The following is a 17,761-nucleotide window of genomic DNA, read 5'->3' as shown; positions in this document are numbered from 1 at the left end:
CTCGCTCCGCTAGGTGTCGCAACGGCTTTTGTTGGCTGGGATGAAGCTCGCTCCGCTAGGTGTCGCAACGGCCTTTGTTGGCTGGGATGAATCGGTTTCTGGACCACCCCCTGGTTATCGCTTTCTGCTACCGTAGCTGCCATTTGACGAATGTTTGCGTTAATGCCTTTTTTTGCACGGTGATATTTCGAAGCGTCCGTATCGAGTAGAGGACTTCCGTCAACCATTTGAAGATGCCGGCGTCCTTATGGATATCAGCAGCATTGGTGCTTACCAGATGTGCCATCTCTGGCTCGTGATGTTCGGCACCCAAGAGGCGAAGGACGCTGTACTTGCGGTCGGAGGCTTGAGTGCGAAAGGCAGCTACTGTGCCATTATTGACCACTGTCGAAAGGAGATCAAGGCCAACATTAATAATTCACTGGGTGCCATTTCGCATACCCATTGAGACCCTTCGGAAGGCCCTGAGCGAGTTTGGAGAAGTGCTGGAAATTCGGCATGAGGAATGGAATGTTCCAAGATTTGAATCAGCGGAGTCGACAACACGTGTCGCCAGAATGGTGCTTAAAGGGGGGGGGGGGGGGTAACGGCAGAGGAGCTACCGCATCTTTTCAAATTCTACGGGGGCTCCGTCCTTGTGGTTGTGCCCGGTGGGACACCTGTTTGTCTCCGGTGTCGCAGACGCGGTCATATCCGCCGCGACTGCCAGACGCCTCGCTGCACCAAGTGCCGCGTCTTTGGTCATGCCCGTGAGGACTGCATACGTACGTACGCTAATGTGAAAGGGGCGGCTTCAGAGTAATGTGGCGATAAAGAGGACATCATGGACATCGAGGAAGCTGAAACGGCGGCCCCTGATGACAATCGGAAGAAGAGCGTGTCTGGTGAACAAGGAACGTCTGGGAAGGAAACATGAAAACATCATCGAGCCAGACGCCGAACGAGCAAGGTGCTGTGAGCAACGCGACTGGAACGCCGCCGATGAGCGACCAGACGTCTGCAATGGACGCCGAAGCGGAGCCAGGCCAGGGTGACAGGGCATCACAAGATGACACCTTCGGCCCGGCTAAGCGTGCCAAGACAATGTTGCCATCCCCTTCACAACCTTCCGCCGAGGTCAGGTTGCAACGCCTTGAGCGCCGGTGGCTCAGAGCCACCGGGGCCAAGGGGAAATATGTGACTGAGTCTCAGTCCTCGTCCGCGTTTCCCGTACGCAGCGCAAGGCGCGCTGATTAACCGTCCCTTCTCATGGGGTAAGGCGCACGCCTGGTAAGGCACCTTTATCTTGTTCGTGCTCAGAATTCTCAGCATGACTTGCCTTCCATCAAATTTAAAATGCGACACGTTAAACGTGCGTAGACTAGCAGCTAGGCGTAAGCAATGCCAGCTAAGGTGTCTGTTGTATGACAAAGACCTTGACATTCTTGCAGTACGTGAAACAAAGGCAGAGAGTGAGAGCGCGACAGACGCTATGGTTGCGCAGTTCAAGTCGCATTATAACTTGCGTGCTAGTCATGCAGTGGAGACATCAGCGGGCTGTGTTCTGTTAATTAAGAACTGTCTTGGTATCGAGGAACAAGCAGTGGTGTGTTGCACGAGGAGAAGGCTTGTGCTGTGTGATCTGTTGTACGGGGAGGAAAATTTGAGTTATATGTGCGTATGCTCCTACAAAACCGCATGAACGTCTTTTGTTCTTCCAGGAACTGTGTGCGTATATCGAAAGCAATAGACTTGTCATTCTTTCGGGGGATTTCAATTGTGTTCTCTGTGCAGATGACCGATCAGGCTCAGTGGTTACCGAAAGCGAAAGTGCTGTTTTCTTGAATGAAAAGTATTCACTTCAACACGTAGCCCAGTTTGCAAAGGGAGGAATGAGACGTCATTATACACATTTCTAAGGGCATAGTTGTGCTAGGCCAGATAGAGCTGATGTTTCCCTTGAGCTAGCGGAGATTTGCGATAACTACTTCGTTGAACCGGTTACATTTAGCGACTCGTGTTGTGTCATATTCACCATGGGAAAGGACGTGACACCTCAAACGAAATTCAGCTGGGACTTGTGTAAGCTCAATGCAAAATTATTAAAGGATGAGACGTTTCTTTTAGAAACAAATAATGTCTTAATTATAGTTTGGTTGAGTTATGAGAAAAGTTGGGCAGAAAAGTGGGAGGAATTTAAAGTTTATGTCAAAATGAGGGCTATCGAAATGTCCGTAGAAATCAAACACGCTGAAAAAGCTGAACAAAAGAACCTAAAACAGATGTTGAAAGAATTAATTATAGAGGAGAATCGAGCTCCGAGACTATACACTGATCTTATCAGCGAAGTGAAAGCCAAGCTTGTGGTTATCGGTGTGACAAGGTTTCAGGCAGCTGCAATCCGTGCACGAACAGATCGCTTGCTGGCAGATGATATGCCCAGTAGGCGGTATTTGACGACAGACAATCCGAAGGTGATAAGAGAGGCTTTCAGTCAGTATTACCGTGATTTGTTCGCTTCCAAATAGGTGAATGTACAGGCCTTTCAGGCTGAATTTTTAAGTGTATTACCCCGACTCACCAATGAAGACACTGACATCCTGTCTGCCGACTTATCAACAGCGGAATTGGAATACGCCATTGATGAGCTCCAATTGGGGAAATCGCCCGGTCCTGACGGGCTAATAGCGGAATTTTATAAGGCGTTCAAGCGCGAAACTGCTCTCATTTTGCAACGTGTTTATGAAGAGTCATTTATAATGGGTTTCTTGCCTCCGTCGTTTTCCCATGCGTTACTGGTTATCAAGTTACTGGTTATCGGCCGATAACGCTTACCAATGTTGATTACAAAATTTTTATGAAAGTATTAGCCAAACGTTTACAGTCAGTTATGAACATATGGGCTGCCCCCCACCAGACGTGTGGAATTCAAGGGCGGACCATCTTCACAAATGTTCATGTCACTCGGAGTATACTGGAATGCTGTGACGCTGACTTTAGGCGAGTCGCAATGCTGCAGATTGATTTAGAGAAGGCCTTTGACCGTGTATGTCATGACATGCTTTTTAAGATCCTCGAAGATGTCCGTGTTGGAGAAGTTATTTTAAAAGGGGTTAAAATGGCTTATAGTAACTGTACCACGAATCTGGTTGTTAACTGAGAGCTCACAGACAGAATTGCCGTTGGAGCATCCGTGCGGCAAGGCTGCCCATTGTCACCGCGACTTTTCGCTCTGTACCTAGAGCCACTTTGCTGGAATGTAATAAATAACAGCTGTATTCGTAGTTTTGAACGAGAAGCATGCGAAATTAAAGCATTGGCTTATGCCGATGATGTGGCAGTTTTCTGTAGCGACCACAGCAGCATAGAACATGCGATGTCGGTTGCTCGCAGGTTTTGTGATGTAACCAATAGCGTTGTCAATCTTGACAAATGTGCGGGCCTTTGGCATGAGAACTGGGCATCAGCGCCTTTGTTTCATGCAAGTGTAAAAAGGTCACATGTTTTTTCCAAATACCTAGGTGTTCCCCATGACAAGTATCGAGATAACGATGACATTTGGGAGGAGAAAATTCAAGAACTGTTCACGCGTAAACAGAAATGGTCGGGAAAGGAACTGTGTATATTCGCGCGCGCAAAAATATGTAATGTGCACCTGGTTTCAAAAGTGTGCTATTTGTTGCAGGTCCTTTCGTGCTCTCGACTTAGCATTCAAAATTTCATCGCCTCTTCGCAGTTTTGTTTGGCAGTCCTCATGGGATAAGACTGAACGTGATAATTTATTTCTGTGTTTGAGAAAAGCGGGTCTTTCCACGCTTGTACCTGAGGCAGGTGGTGTCAAGGTTTATGTTTCTTCGAGATCAACGCGACCCTTTCCGGCGGACATTTATTCAAGAGAGGCTTCCTTCGGCTTTGCCAAACTATGTTATTTCCACTGTAGGCGGAATGCGATACAGTGCAAGTAGATTTTTGAAAGAAGTGGCCTTTGCTTTCCGAAATACCCCTGCATGCTACGTCACAGATCATCGGGCAGTCTTCGTTTCTGTCAAGCAAAATGAATAAAAGATGTGTATACCCAGTGTCCCTCATTGCTAAACATACAGTGACCACAACAAGCTCAGCCATGGAAACGTACCTCTCGCTACGTATATCCTGGCATAGCCGAGCTAAGCCATGGCCAATTTTTCGCTCACGGCCAACGCCGCCGACGCCGAAGACACCGGCTTTTCTGCGACATGGGGCCCTTAACGCTTTCGCGTTAAAAATATTAACGGCGGCTTAGCTCTGCTATGCCTAATATACGTAGCGAAAGATTCCGCAACGAGCAAGGCTTCTCTTCTTCCATGGCTTGCAACTGACGGCCTAGCGTGTGGCCTCCCGTAATCATTCGACCCCACGCGCATGCGCAGTAAGGCGCATAGCTAGTCGTGGCGTCAACGCGCAGCGGGGGAGGGGACGAGGCGGCGGAGTCGGCGGCGCGCGTTCGCGGCAGCGGCGCAGCTGTGGCGTCACAGCCGTGCTGTCCGGACGCATTTTTCGGTGCTCTTCGGATTACGCGTGGTGACCGGGACCGGACGGACGACTGCGAGAGCGCCGTGACTACATCAGATAGATGAGCTCTTTCCTTTAATATTTTGAGTGTTTAGATTTAGTCTGGTTTTAGTTAGGCTAGTTTTTAGATTTAGGCTAGTTAGGTGAGGTGCAGGCGAAAGAGCAGGTCATTGACCTAACGGCCGGGTCTATTCTTGCCGGCAGCTATAAATCTTCAGGGCTCATTTGTGAGTTAACCGGCTTAGACAGGTAGTGATTCCTTTTCCAGGTGTTCGGCTTTTGCGGTAGGCAGAATTTTATTTGAGCAAGTGGTGGCAAGTGTTTTTTTTTCTAACATTTTGTGGTAGCGATAATAGTGTGCTGCTAAGATGGTCAAGCAAATGAAGGTTAAATGCAAGGAGTGTGAGGCGTCGGTGAATTTGAAGGAAACACGGTTCGAATCTGTAGAGGAGGCCGGAGGCGCGGATTTTATGTGCAAATGCTGCGTGTTAAGTGCACGCCTGGACAGGGTTGACGAAGCGAACACAAGCCTAGCGTTACGTACGGATGCTTTTGAAAAAGAGCTAAAGGTAGAGAGGGCACAGAAGCGCAAACTCCAAGAGCAGCTTAGCGAATTGTTGGAAGCAAAAATGGCTGACACCGCCATGCGAAGTCACAATGGCGGACATTCCAGCGCCAGCCACATGGATGGGGCCTGCACTGGCATGGAAAGCAATATGAAAGTACGTCAGGCAGGTTCAGAAAGGAAGAGCTACACACGCGTGGCAGCTAGGAAGTCTGGAGGCGATGGAGAGGAGAGGAACAAGCTAACCCCAAGGAATGAGGTCACAGTCGCTGATAAGAGGCAGCAAAATCTGGAAGCTAGGATGGAGGAAAGGAATAGCGAAGTGCTTATCGGTGGTGACTCAAATATGAGTAGGTGCAAAAGAACTATAATGGAGCCTGTAAAGGGTGATAAGCGGGTAGCAGTCGAGGCATTCCCAGACAGGACAATGGAGGCAGTACTAAGAGAGACAAAAAGCGAACTTTCTGAGAATGTTGCAGAGCGCAACTTGGTAGTGGTAGGGGCAGGGCTAAATGATGTCCTGAATGGTGAAGCTGCACAAGTAGTGGAGAGATTAGCGGAGGGATTTGACATTATAAGGGCGACAGCACAGCAAGTGCAAATCGTGGTGTGCACAGTGCCGGAGGTGCAAGGACGGAACGTAGAGGTTGCCAAGGACGTTGTGGCTGTTAATCGAGAGGCGACTCCCAGGCGACTGTGAGGGCCACGACCCAAGCTTCTATTGGCCACACATACTTCCGGTGGCTGAAAAACCGCGAAGAGCACTCGACGGCAAGTAGCTGGCAGGTCCGAAACAAACCCTCAAAGTCGTGGAGCAGCCCGAGGTAGCTGACCCCGGGTTAGGTTCTTTTGTCTCCGGCGGTCGGAGCCCGTTGCGTTTGGTGGGTGGTCGGGCATCCCGTGAGCGGGGCCGCACCATTGGGCAATCTTGACGCCCTCCCTGTCCTGGCCAGGCAGGCCAGCAATAGTCAAGACATTCCAAGGATCAGAGCAAAAAACTCGCTGTTTCCATTTCCATCCCTATACCCTAACCCCTTCCCGACAACCATACAACCTATCTCTTTCACCCATCTTCTCCGCTACATCCCAGGGGAGATCAGGGAATTCTCTCCGGGCCCGCTCCCCCGGCTGTGGGTCACTATGTAGCTTTTCCTCTCCCCGCCCTCATTTTTTTTCCCATTTCCCCACCTACGGGTGGTAAAATTACCATTGCCTTTGGGCCTTTTCTTTTATCCTCAGATTGGATTAAGCCTGTTATACGTAAGTGGGGCAGGCGGGGGCTTATTATTTTTCAATATTTTTAGGTTGCCCCAACCTAATAATAATTAATCGACAAATAAAGAAGATAAGCCATGAGAAGGGCTTTGAAGTGGCAGACATAAACAGGGAAGTGCATAAAGCAGGCTTTGGCAGAGGCTTTACACGAGATGGCATCAATTGAGTGGAAGGCTAGGAGCAGAGATCGGCTGGCGCCTGACAGGCCGGGCAGTAGCTTTTCTAGGGGGTCCACTGCGGCTCAGAGCGTAGGGGTAGGTAGAAGCGAAGTGGAAAGGGTAACAATGGCGGCTGAGCCGAACAAAATGACCACTAGAAGGTCCAGGAAGAAAACTACTAAAAAGAAATTTAACACCAGGGTCAGGTACATAAACATGCAAGGCGGTAGAAAGAGAGCGAAATGGTTAGAAATAGAACAGGGGTTAAAGGACGAAGAAGTAGGCGTATACGCGCTATGCGAGACATACCTCAGGGATCTAGAAGACCCACCGTTTATTGATGGCTACGCCTGAGATGGGAGCAACAGAACAACAATGGAGAGGAAGGGAGGAGGAACAAATTGGGAAAGAATAAAGTCAACTTGCAACGAACATGTCTGGGTATTAGGTACAATTGCCGGTAAAAGGACACGGCTAGGGGAAGTTTGTTTAGGGACAGGGGACAAATCCAGGCAAGAAAACAAGGAACTAGTTAAATGTCTCAATGGCGATATAAAGCAGTTTGGAGACGGTGCAGATAATATTCTGCTGGGTGACATGAATGGCCACATCGAGGATCTGTATGGATGCACAGATTGTAACGGGAAGTTAATTCTAGACTTCTGTGAGCGACGGAGCCTAGTTATTGTAAACAGAGAAACTAACTGTGAGGGACAAATCACGTTGGTATCCCGTAACAGGCAGACGGGCATTGTCCACTGCCTAATGACGCAGGGGATCTAAGCAAGCTAGCAATAATGGAAATAGACGAAGAGGGGAAGCACAGCCTGGGAAGTGATCATAAGCGTATTATTCTACAGTTGGGAGCTCTGATCAAAAGAAAAAATCAGAGAAGTCAAAAAGAGAACGCAAAATTAAATGACGAACAAATAAGGCTAATAGCGACCGGCATAGTGGAAGCAATAGAGAAACGCCCCATGGAAAAGTGGGATTATAATCAGTTAGAACTACTCATTAGGACATAAATGAAAGAAGTAAAGGGAGTAAACCGCTGGAGAGGAAGGAGGAAACCACGGAGTTGGTGGAATAAGGAAATTAGGGAGGCGATCGAACAACGACGGTTGGCATCGCGGGAACACAGAGAAGCAAAGAGGGCGCAGTTATCTGAAGAGGAAATAGGCCAAAAATGGGAATCTTATTGACAAAAGAAACAACAAGTGCAGGTCCTCATCCAGGCTAACATAAAGCAGTCCTGTGATCGCTGGCTGGCTGAAGTTCGCGATGCAACTAAAGGGGGGTCAAGAAAATTCTGGAACCACATAAGCTGCCCGGGTAAAGCGAATCACAGAAAACAGAAACTGATTCACGATGCCGAGGGAAAATGTTTAGAGGAAGATGACGCTGTGAACTACATTGCGTCAGTTATAGCTGAGTCATTTAGGAAAGAGGATAAGGTGATCGCCCCAAATGAGGGAGCAACACAGCATAGCACAGTAGAAAACAGCTTAGAACTGACCAATCTTAACTGGAAAAAGGCGGAAGCAAATATTCCAAAATGCACGTTCGCAGGGATTGACGAAATTCCAATCAAGTTAATTAATGAACTCGGCCCAAGAGGCAAGGAAACGCTGATAAAAGCATTGGAGGCAGTCAAAACAAATAAGCAAATTCCGCACAGCTGGAAACAGAGTGAAATTAATTTGATTTATAAAGGAAAAGGCAATAAGACGAACATAAAATCCTTCCGACCAATTACGATAACATCAGTTATATACAGGCTGGCGATGCAGGCGGTGAAATTAAAATACAGTTATGGGTAGATAGTAATGGAATACTCGGACTTCAGAACGGGTTCAGAAGGGGTAGGCGCTTTGATGATAGCCTGTTCGTGCTTACTCAATGCATAGAAATAGCTAAGGCGGAAAACAGATCTTTGTGCCTTCCTAGACATAAGCGGTGCATACGACAACGTTAACAGGGAACTCCTGTGGAACATATTAAAAGATGAAGGTATCGGTCACGAGGTAATTGATTTTCTACAGATAATATATCGAGAAAATAAATTTGAAATAACATTGCAAGGGATTAAGAGTGCGACAAGTGTCAAGTTGCACAAAGGATTAAGGCAAGGTTGTCCTCTATCACCGCTGCTGTTCATGCTTTATAGGATTAATATGGAAAGAAGGCTACAAGTAAGCAATCTCGGTAATAATCTCTCGTACAGATTAGGCGGAAAGGTTGTTGAGCAACGACTACCCGGTTTAGTGTATGCGGACGATATTGTACTGTTAGCAGATAGCCAGGAATATTTGCTAACTCTGGTTAATTGCTGCGGAGACGGATGAGACACTCTAGGTTTCAGTTTTAGCGCAACTAAGTCAGGTGTGATGATTTTCAACGACACAACTGATCAGGAGATTACAATACAAGGCCATGAAATACCCCGAGTGGCCGAATACAAATACCTCAAGGTATGGGTAAACGAAGGGCAGATGTACACGGAAAAGCACGAAGAGTCTGTATAGCGAAAGGGCAAAGAGATGACGGGTGTTACGTTTCGCCTACGACGCGCGGTATAGCCGGCGCGGATGCAACGGACGCCGGGGCTTCGTTCAAAGTGGCGGTCATTTTGGGCCCGTTCAGTGCTGCCGTAACGCCTCCCGCCAAGCGCGTCCAGGCAGGTTTCAATGCCACGTGTCGTCGTGTGTGCGTGTGTGTGTGTGTGTGTGCATGTTGGTGCCCACGCTTGTCAAAGCGCGGCAGCCGGGGAGAGGAGCTCCCCAACTGGGAGGCGAGGAGGTCTGACCGGCGCCGGCCCGGCGGACGCGCACGTCACGTCTGAACATGTCCGAGCGTCGCCGTATCGGGCGCCTCATCCCGAGCCGTTCCTTCTTGCCATCGACTCCGAGGGTATAAAAGGCAGCTGCCCCGGACGCCAAAGGGAGACTTCGATTTCTTCCTTAGAGTAACGTGGTCGCCCTGACCGGCTGCTCTTTTGCGATGCCAGAATAAACAAGTTGTTCTGTTGGCAGTCGACTCATCCTTTGCCGGGACCTTCGGATGTTTCCAGCTGTGCCCCAGGCCGCCAGGCCAACGCAACCCTTGGGGCTTGGAACCCATTTGCAACACGGGATAATGAAACATAGGGCATTGTGGGGGTACAGCAATTAGGATGTACTGAGAGGTATTTGGAAAGAAATAATGGTGCCGAGGCTTACTTTCAAGAATGCGGTTCTGTGCTTAATGACAGAAGTTCAGTCGAGATTAGATGTAAATCAGAGAGCTGTTGGAAGATTAGCACTAGGTGCCCAAGGGAAAACCACAAACGAAGTAAGTAGTATAGGGGGATATGGGCTGGGAATCGTTCGAAGCCCGGGACGCTCAGAGTAGAATTCTGTATGAAGAACGCACGAGGAAATTGGACGATAGCAGGTGGGCAGCTAAGGTATTTAAATACCTATATAGAAAGAGCGTTGACTCACAGTAGCGGAAAAGAACTAGGAAGCTAACTAGTAAGTATGCCAAAGATAAGGACGGAGATAGAAAGAACATTAAACGACAGGTTAAAAACCCGGAAGGTAAAAATTAGATAAATTCAATGAAAAAGAAGCATAGTGTAGAACTATATCAATACTGGAAAAGGCGGATCAGGAAGGAAGCGTTTTATGATAACTCTAGAAGTGCCCTACTCTTTGAAGCTACTTCAGGGTGTCTTAGAACGCGCAGCTACAAAAAGAAATTTAACGAAGACGATCACACATGAGCTGTGTGTGGTAAATCTGTAGAAACAATAAAGCACCTCATACTCAAATATGATGGTGTCCATCCCGAGGTCGATGCAGGCACAGCCATTCTTCCTGAGGCCCTAAGGGTTTAGCGATAACTATGGTCATGTAAATAAATATGCGGTGGAAATTAGCAAAAAGTAATTTGAAGATTGGTGGCTCAAAAACAGAGAGGTGACATAAGGTTAGAAGCGTAGGAAGACGTATTTAAAGAAAATGGCGAGTTTGAATAACAACTTACAGCACAGTTAAACGAAAATAATGAAAAAAAGCTGAGCAGGGTGGAAACTGAAACCACCCCGTTTCAAAGGGGACGCTCCTTCCTTCCTCCCTTCCTTTTCATCCGTCCGTCCGTACGTACGTACGTACGTACGTACGTACGTCCATCCATCCATCCATCCACCCATCCATCCATCCATCCATCCATCCATCCATCCATCCATCCATCCATCCATCCATCCATCCATCCATCCATCCATCCATCCATCCATCCATCCATCTATCCATCCATCCATCCATCCATCCATCCATCCATCCATCCATCCATCCATCCATCCATCCATCCGACCATCCCTTCGCCCGTCTGTCCATCCGTCCATCCATCCGTCCATCCCTTCTCCCGTCCGTCCGTCCGTCCGTCCATCCATCCATCCATCCATCCATCCATCCATCCATCCATCCATCCATCCATCCATCCATCCATCCATCCATCCATCCATCCATCCATCCATCCATCCATCCATCCGTCCGTCCGTCCATCCATCCATCCATCCATCCATCCATCCATCCATCCATCCATCCATCCATCCATCCGTGCGTCCCTATCCATCCATCCATCCATCCATCCATCCATCCATCCATCCATCCATCCATCCATCCATCCATCCATCCATCCATCCATCCATCCGTCCGTCCGTCCGTCCGTCCGTCCGTCCGTCCGTCCATCCGTCCATCCATCCATCCATCCATCCATCCATCCATCCATCCATCCATCCATCCATCCATCTACCCACCCACCCACCCGCCCACCTACCTGTGGTGAAACTGGCGCTTGCGCAGTGTAGGAGCAGATGGCCAAGACGGGCGAAATCTCTCCGGCTAGCATAGTGTAGCTTTCGCTACAAAAGTACCAGCTGCCGCTGTCACGGCAAAAACTGCAACAGCGAGGCCCAGCAGCACATCCACTTTAGTCTCGCACTGCAGCTAAAACCACATGCTTGATCTGCGTCGCAGGGCTCCTTCAAACACACGACAGAAACGAGGGCCTCAGCTTTACCGAAAAGCGCGCTTAGTTTTCGTCTCGTTTGCATGCTTGAATCAAGCCTGTGTAATTAGTTCGGGGCAGGGCCAAGTATGTCAGTTTCCTTGGGAGGCAGTGGCAACTCTGGGCGCAGTCCAATGAAATAATGGACACAGGCGAGCATCTATAAGCATCTACTGCAGTACTCCAGAGTCTACCTTATTCTGATTGGTGCCGATAAGCGGACAGTCGTTGTTTCAGGAGCAAGCATTGGCTCTCTGCATATATGAGCACTCATAGCCACTCACATCCACTCACGTCCACTCACACCCAATCATCACTCACGTCCACTCAAATCCACTCACTCACACTCACAGACGTGCGCGCGAGTGAAGCGATATGAGTGCACTCATGAATGAGTGTGCCGACCTATGCCCGTGACGCAACGTAACAAGAGAGCAGCGCAGTCAAGTTCGCCGGCTTCACGCGCGACTTCCTGTCCGTTTCCGCCTCTGGCACGGCTGTAAGAATGAGCCTGGAATTCAGAGCGAAAGCCGTCTATTCTATCCTGGGTCCACGGATTCCGGCCGTCGTCTAGGCGGTTGGGCTCAAGCCCATCCTATATCCGTCGGAAAATAAAGTTATGGACTACTACTACTACACTCTCTCTATTTCTTATATCCCTGAGGTGTGCACAGAGAAGTGAGACGATTACTGCGCCTTTCCGTTCCGCAAAACCAATTTTGCTTTTTCCCAGACCCGCCGCGGTGGCTCAGTGGTTAGGGCGCTCGGCTACTGATCCGGAGTTCCCTGGTTCGAACCCGACCGCGGCGGCTGCGTTTTTATGGGGGCAGAACGCTAAGTCGCCCGTGTGCTGTGCGATATCAGTGCATTCCTGAAATTCATTCAAGCAAGACCGAGCTTAGCCAAGTATAACTACGAATAGCCCTCAGCTTTCGCTTTGTCTGCTTAGGTTTAGTCGTGTTAAACCTTTGATTAATTTTTTTCTTACAGATTACGAAAGCGCGCTCGAGCGCAGCATAGAACTTGTCCCAAAAACGCACTGCACGATTCAAAAGGATAAAAAGCTGCAACGTTTTCATGGAGTCTTTCTTTCGTCATCGCGTGAGGATATTGTGTGCTCATAAGCGGGTAAAATTTATTCTCATAGGGTGTCTTTTGTATAAATATTGGCTGCCCCCCTTGTGCCTGGATGCGTGCAGAATTAAATTTTTGAGCAACGCTGTTGTTAGTGTCGCACTAACTGCAAGCATTATCTTCTACAACCTGCATGCCAGGCGAAAGGGGGTACTGTTGCTGCAGCAGTCGCTTTGGCGGAAGTGGCGGCCGCGACGCGCCTATTTCATTCATTTTTTTTTTGGCACCGATTTCTATAAACTCCCTTCTGTGTGCATGCAGTAGTGATAATGGGCCAGTTGAAGCCAGTCGGCAGGCCCATGCACTTCCCTCCTTTTTCGTGCTGCGGTCTCGGCAGCAGCCAGGTGGAAGAACCAGCAGGGCCGTTAGCGCAAACGGCCTCAGCGCGCCGCGTTTCCACTATCCATACTGACACCTAAAATGCACTGGTTCGAATCAAACTAAAGCCTGTATCACTCTTATCTGCTCGAGCTTTCTCGTTGTGTGTGCGGATGGACGGAGAAAAATCTGCGGGCCCCCACATTGTTTTTTTTTTCTCATTTGCAGTAGCACAGGTCCTCCAAGGTTCCTTGATTCAAAAGCCCTGCAGGTCGGCAAGGCCCGACTGCTTCGGAACGGCAAAGTGGATGTGGAGGCCACGGGTTGTGCTGCCTCGTTGCGCGACAAGAAGAATCACGCTAAAAGACCTTTTCTTCCCACAAAGCTTTCAAGGGCGTCCAGTGGCTGGGCAGGACTATTGTGACATCTGCGCAACTAACGGTTAGCGCAGTGCGCCTCTGATACCGAGGTTGCCCGAGCTGTTTACCCCTTCGCGTTGCTGCCTCGTGACACAGAGCACACCTCATGCACGGCGAGCCTGCGCACTATACCCGATGTGTCTTCTTTACACGACGCGGTGCGCATTTCTTTGTGCTGTTGTCTCACCGTTTCCCAGCTCCGCGCGGCGGCGACGACGCTCCCCGGTGTAAGCTGGGAGTAGTGTTGCAGCACCTCACTCTGCTTCGCGCCCCACCACTCGCCGGTCGCGGATCAGCTTGTCTTTCGACGCGCCATCTTGAATAAGAGGTGAGTTGACATGAGCTCTTAATCTCTGCATTTGGAGCCGTGCACGTTTGTAGATTACATTCCTTCCCGGGATGTATGCTGTTTGAACGCCCTCCCGACACCGTCGCACTTGGGCCTCTGCTCGTCAAGGCTACCAGAGTGTTGCGCTGTCGTGCATTGAGAGACTAGGAATGGCTGCGTGTGCTCCCAACGTTATAATCATGGGCCTCAATTGTTCTGGTTACAGAGCACAAGCTTTTCGCCCAGTTTCACGGTGAATTGGTTGCAGGCGGATGCTGGAGTTGGATCCACTGTCTGTCGTTGTTGCTGAACCATGACGTCATTGCTAGCGGTAAGCTGGGCACAGGATTGCCCTATTTAAACAAGGCGGTGGTCAGCAAGTACTTGGCATGCATTCGCGGTCTACCGTTGCGGACAAACCGAGCTGCGCGCAGTTAAATACGCCGTGAAAATTTTAGGTGTACCCCGATCCTCCTCTCTCCGATTTGGAAGACTCGTGTCTGCTTCTGCCTGACGTTGCCAGCTCTGCAGTCGCATCCGCCTTCTCAACGTCGTTTTTATCCACTTTATCCGCATTTTTATCCGCGTTTGTGGACGTGACTTTTCAAACTTTTTTCGAAGCTGTAGAGCTGCCTCCATGAAGTCACTGATGCCAGCTACATTTCAAATTTCAAATCCTTGCTGTACAGAATGATAGGGCCATTTTGCGCTTAGAAAAAAAGATATCGCTTGTAAAAAAATATTAAGATGGACGTCGCGAAGTTCTAAGGTGCGCCTTGGAAGTGCTGTCTGGTGCTGCAACTTTTTTCTTCTCTCATACGGTGAGATATGTTTTACTAAGGGACACGGATCTGAGTTTTCTTTGCGGAAACTGCTGGCAGATGATAACGAAATTAATCAATTAGGTATAAATGTTTTTGTTCTTGAAGAATGCGGCTGCAATTCTGTGAGTGTGGATGTGTGCGCCTTTCGTGAATCTTAAAAAAAAGTTTTTAGAGTGCAAGCTCTAATAGATTTGTAGAAGCCATTTAGTCGAAGCAATTTAGAGGGGCACAACGGTAGCCACGTAACGCGTTTAGTGGGCACCTCCGCCACGTACCTCAAAACGCGATTGTGGAGTCCACTAATCCAGGGAGCGAGTTATGCGCCTTTCCGTTCCTCAAAACAAACGGAGTGTTTAGAATGCGAATGAGACAACACTGGGAACTAGACTATGTGTTTCGTGCAAGCCGGCTCTAAAGTCGACGCAGAGTGCCGGGAAAGCGATCGAACCGAAAACCGCAAACCGAAGAAGGCCGAGTATGCACGTATATAGTGTACATACGCCAAAACGGGCCTTTGGGACGCCCAAATATATCAGTCGCCTGTGAAACGTCAAAATGGGCCTGCCGTTTTATACCACTCGGCCGCTAACGCCCATCAGCTTTCCCTGATTAATGCGCTGAGCCGGTGAGCTTAGATCGAATAATGTTTTTGAGTCAATGGGGGATTATATATACGCACATACATTATCAGTCTTTCTTCAACAGTAGAGCATAATGCGTGTCTGAAAAGGTTATGTTATAGTATTTTAAGGGGGTGAGCTTATAAGCGAATGCCGAAACGGGACACCAACGTGCCCTAAGGAGGGCGGCACGGGAAGAGCGCCCTGTAAACCGACAGTACACGTTGCTGGCGGGAGTCAGACTGGCCCGTCTCCTTGGAAAGCGGGGGAGCGTTTATTATCTTTTCCCTCTCCCTTTTTCCCCGTGCAGCTGGGTGCCGCTGAGAAGGCGCCTGCGGTGTCCTTCGCGTCTGCTGCCTTGGGGAATCGTCACAGGTTATAAGCGATAAATTGAACTAATGAGTAGTTGGCACTGCTTACTTCGGAGGTATCGCGAATGGGGACTCAGAACAAAAAAAAAGGGGGGGGGGCACTATAATTTTTGTAACTAGTTGAAGCAGCACCTCGCCTACGTATGCATGTTATGGCGAGAAGCCCAGAGATATTGGAAGCGCGTCGCTCTATGGAAAGTTCGTGCAAATATTTGGGTTCGCTATTTTGGCACCATTGTGCCGCGGCAACCATATTTCTTTCAAGCCAGGCGACGCGGCGAAAAAAAAAATTGAAGGGGACACTTAATCTCCGCCTTAATGGTATGACGCGCGATAGCGTAATGCGTTAATTCTCATATATGCAGGTCACTCGGCTTTTCATTCATAGATTCCTCATACACCTCCAGGCGCAGTGGTGCAGCGGCTAAGTGACGCGCCACTGCCCTGCGATGGCAGGTGCTTCCAGCCGTGGGGCCTTGTGCGGACCAGGCAGCTATTCCCGAGCGACCAATAATTAAACTGCCACCTGCCATGGTGGGCAGGTTGTGATGACGCCGCAAGGTCATGTGAACTAAGTGGCCCACCCGCATCCTAGATTGCCCTCTAGGCGCCACCTGCCAGAGTCATGCTTGTGGTTTTTCGTTGACAACGCCGGCAACGCTGACCGCAGATTTTCTGGGTAACGGGGCTTGTAACGCTATCGCGTTAGAGCAATGCGATAGTATGAAAAATCCGGTGACGTGCGGCCCTGTGTTGTGCGACAGGTGCCGCGGCTCTGCTTGAGCACGGTTGCCAGACCTACGTGTTACCCGGCGTGGAGGTGTCATTTACTGGATGCAAGAGCGCTACAGCCGACAAACAGACGCCACACAAGGAGGAACACACGCACATGAGGCTGACTAGCAAGTGAACTTTATTTAGGCAAACAAACACATAAAGTGGAATGACATGGAGGAGGGTAACAGAGAGGAACGTATGCTGCGTTGTGGCGGGAGATCAGAAGTAATCAACTCAAAAGGCAAGAATATATCAGATAAAAACTACTATGATCCGGGGCTATAAGGGGCGCACCTTTACTTCTTAAAAGGCACGCCTCGGCAAGTGAAGCCGCAAGATCCGTTCAAGATCCGCAACTCAGTCCCGGTTTCTAGCTTCCTTCAGGAACATGGCGCTCGTGTTGTTTCTGGTTTTTCAATTGACACTCAGGACATGTTTTACTCTATTCTCCACGCAAGTCCTCCCCTGGAAGTTAGGGCGGCGTTGGGAGAACAAAGTGTGATTCCGTTCCAGAACTTCACCAGAATCACACTGAATGCTTTCGTGAAGTTGCTCAGCACTTACCTAACAGCAACGACCGCCTGTTTTAAGGGATGGAGTTTCATCCAAACCAATGGTACCTTCCCCTGCTTGTTGGCGACAGCGCGAATGTGTGAATAATATTTAGCTGCTTTTGTGAGGAAGATGCAGGACTTACTCTGCGACAGGCGGGTGTGAGCGGTCTTCAGATATGTTGACGATTTTCTCATCATTTTTGTTGAAGATGTCACACTTGGTACTTGTCACTGCAAGGTCGTTGTTTTGGAGGCCTTCCACACCTTCTGTCCCGATCTTGCTTTCACGTCAGGACTCCCACAGGACGATAGCATCCTCTTCAATGACTTAGTGCTGAATTGTAGCCCTAGCCACGTATGTTAGAAGTACGAGCCCAGTGCCAAAAAACAGTTCCTTCTATACGACTCCAGCCACTCGAAGGTTGTCAAGCGAGGGTGACGACTGCAGCGATTTCATCGGCGCTGGAGCTTTCATGTGACCATCAAATGCGCCCTACTTCACCTCACAGTCGTACTGAAACAAGCTGGTTTTGAAGCGAAAATCTTCACTACGCTAATCAACACCGCGCTTCGCGCGAACCGGCGTATGTCGGAGCACGAGTTACGTCACGCACGGCGCAGGTGGCCGCCTCCGACTCCGTCACCTGAACTTTCGCCGCTGCCGAGCGTGACGTCACGCGCGGTGCGGGTGGCCACTGCCGCGCGCTATGCGTCATAGTTTGACGTTCGCCGCAAGCGCGTGTTTATCGCGGAGGTCGACGATATAACGGCTTTCCAGAGAATAGGCGTGCGCATTCAACATGGAAGGAGAAGAGTGATACTACCGATACAGAAGTGCT

At 49.3% G+C, this 17,761-nt stretch overlaps 1 pseudogene across 4 annotated transcripts in view; it reads left to right on the top strand.

Moving 5' to 3' along the window:
- Positions 1–707: 707 nt before the first annotated feature.
- The window catches only part of LOC144130204 (protein Dr1 pseudogene), a 38,562-nt pseudogene continuing 21,508 nt past the window's right edge, over positions 708–17,761 (top strand). Inside the window, exons 1-3 of one of the 4 annotated variants that reach the window (XR_013314007.1) lie at positions 708–1,253; positions 13,258–13,776; positions 14,003–14,107. The product of XR_013314007.1 is annotated as a protein Dr1 pseudogene, transcript variant X3 (transcript). Of the gene's footprint in view, positions 1,270–13,257; positions 13,777–14,002; positions 14,108–17,761 lie in introns of all 4 variants that reach the window. The other 3 variants (XR_013314005.1, XR_013314006.1, XR_013314008.1) reach the window with 3 other exon arrangements.

Source organism: Amblyomma americanum, chromosome 4 (genome assembly GCF_052857255.1).
Source record: "Amblyomma americanum isolate KBUSLIRL-KWMA chromosome 4, ASM5285725v1, whole genome shotgun sequence".
Classification (NCBI taxonomy): domain Eukaryota; kingdom Metazoa; phylum Arthropoda; class Arachnida; order Ixodida; family Ixodidae; genus Amblyomma; species Amblyomma americanum.
The sequence above is the reverse complement of the archived record's forward strand: the minus strand, read 5'-3'. Positions and strand labels throughout refer to the sequence as shown.